Source organism: Medicago sativa, chromosome 7, assembly GCF_051527215.1.
Source record: "Medicago sativa cultivar Bolivia chromosome 7, Bolivia_mono, whole genome shotgun sequence".
NCBI classification, from domain to species: Eukaryota; Viridiplantae; Streptophyta; class Magnoliopsida; order Fabales; family Fabaceae; genus Medicago; species Medicago sativa.
The window spans coordinates 50,916,753-50,919,428 of NC_140755.1; the positions used below are offsets into that span (position 1 = coordinate 50,916,753).

General features: G+C 31.9%; 1 long non-coding RNA gene across 1 annotated transcript; it reads right to left on the minus strand.

Annotated features, from left to right (window-relative positions):
• Positions 1 to 815: 815 nt before the first annotated feature.
• On the minus strand, positions 816 to 2,444 carry LOC146906538 (uncharacterized). The gene is made up of 2 exons (XR_015019065.1): positions 1,600 to 2,444; positions 816 to 1,291 (listed from the first exon to the last, which is right to left on the minus strand). It is a non-coding gene; the product is annotated as an uncharacterized LOC146906538 (long non-coding RNA).
• Positions 2,445 to 2,676: the final 232 nt, after the last annotated feature.

Below are 2,676 nucleotides of genomic sequence, written 5' to 3' on the forward strand. Positions count from 1 at the left end.
TACCAATAATAAGTCCAGGGCAAATTGTGAATTTACCATATATTGTTACCATATATTGTTAGTAACTTACTAGAAATTGTGAATTTACCATATATTATTATTCCATGTATCTTGGACTTATACAATGGCCCTGGAATTCATTCATGCCTAACAATAGTAAATTCACAATTTTCATAAACTAGCCAAATATATGGTATGTGTGACCACATTTTTTAAGGTGCGTGACCACTATTTTTTCAGAAATTAGAACTTGTCCATCTTTAGGCGTGATAAACTCGCACATTGTAAAAGAGTTATTTATGGTTGGAAAAGCTTTTAGTGCAGTGATCAAATTAGAATATGTGTTCGATTCGCCTAAAACAAGATTATTTATATCTAGGAAAGATAAACTAGCCAAATATATGGTCTGTTTGACCACATTTTTTAAGGTGCGTGACCACTATTGTTTCATAAATTAGAACTTGTCCGTCTTTAGGCGTGTAAACTCGCAGATTGTAAAAGAAGTTATTTATGGTTGTAAAGGCTTTTAGTGCAGTGATCAAATTAGATTATGTGTTTGATTCCCCTAGAACAAGATTATTTATACCTGGGAAGGATAAACTAGCCAAATATATGGTATGTGTGACCATATTTTTTAAGGTGCATGACCACTATTATTTCAGAAATTAGAACTTGTCCGTCTTTAGGCGTGATAAACTCGCACATTGTAAAAGAAGTTATTTATGGTTGGAAAGGTTTTTAGTGCAGTGATCAAATTAGATTATGTGTTCGATTCCTCTAAAACAAGATTATTTATACCTGGAAAAGATAAACTAGTCAAATATATGGTCTGTGTGACCACATTGTTTAAGGTGCCTGACCACTATTTTTTCAGAAATTAGAACTTGTCCATCTTTAGGCGTGATAAACTCGCACATTGTTTACAAAGCTACTTCAACCTCTACCTTGCATAAACCAATTACATAGAAACACCTAACACCATTTCAAATTAATTGTAGCAATGCATATTATCTACAAGAAATCAAATCCTCGCTCAGGAAAAACATAGGTGTTATTCCATTTATGATCCATGCTTTGTGAATTTATCTGGCCTTGTAGACCGCTAGATCATCATTAATCACCGAAAAACTCCATCAATCCAGCATAGATAACTAGTTCTGTCTTTGCTCAATCTTCAACATATGAAAATCAACTGCAACTTCTAAAATGCGATAAATAGAAAGACAAAATCCTCAATATATAGATTAGAAAATCATCACATGAGCACACCACCTAATGCTTCAGCCATGCCCTTCACAATTCAATAGAGTTAGCATTGCAATACCAACACCCCAAATTAAACACCTTTTGTTGTTTCAACAAAACACATACAAATTTTATTGGTTGCTAACAAATGTCATTTTTCATAAGTTTTCGTGAGTCTTGTGGTGAAACTCTAGCTAGTCATCATCAAAGTGTGTGGCAGAACTAACCAGTATGTCAACTATAAAGAAAAGTTCATGATTATGCTTTTATAAAGACCAAGAGCATAACTATTTGACCGAGCACAAAATTAATGCAATAATAACAAATAAATAAACATAAACCTCTTTCACTAACCATAACTATCTTGCATCCATGCTATTTCACACATGTCATCCTTCCATTCACTAGTATCATCTTCCATCCATGCTAGCTACCATGATATTCCAAGGATCAATCTCGAAAGGCCATGATCATAACAAGTCACTTGAAGCTTTTATGAGAAAATCAATTCCTCTTATAAACATCAAAAGAACAACATACCATAAGGTGACCCAGCAACAAAATTTCAATTCAACTACAATACTCTTACTAATAAAAAGCAAAGAAACATAGCAACGTCAAATAAATTACATCTCTCACTGCACTAAAATTTAGACAATATTATAACATCAACAATTATACTACACTAAATTCCCAAAAATATACAGCAGCACATCAATAAATTCAACAAACAATATACTATAATCCAAATCAATACACCAATACACTAAAAGTTCAACACAAAACAAATAGACTAGCCCTTCCAACCAATTCCACCACTCAATGTCTCTATCCATTACATAAATATCAGAACATCAAGCAAGATGAGTTTCTATTGATGTGTAATAAAATTTATATGTAATAGCAAGGCTTGTGGCTTGGTCTTGAGTTTCTTCCACACTAATACAACAAAAATATCCAATTAACAAATGACCAGTTTTTATCAAACATACAAGTATTTCAATCAGAAATTTTTAAAGTCAAACATTTATGCAACAAGCCAAAGCATCTTATTAAAGCCAAGCAGATGATAAATTCTAGATTATTAACATCACACATTTCAATTGCTGGTGGAAATTTCCATAGAAACTCAAAGCATGTACTTTCGGTAGAGACTTGCATGATAGCCATTGATTTCAATATAAAGTTGGATAGATGGATTTTAGTTATACTGTGATAAACAACAAGCACAAACTACATATGAGAAGGGTTAAAAAAAACCTAGATAATACACTTATATGAGTCATTTTTATGATTCATTTTTTCACCATGGATTTCTAATTACTTTAAACAATTATTTTGAAAAGCAATTTCAAAATGGGTAAACTAATTTCAAAGCAAATGTCAGGCTTTACTAGGTTTGGATATTTACAACTAATTTCAAAACAAATT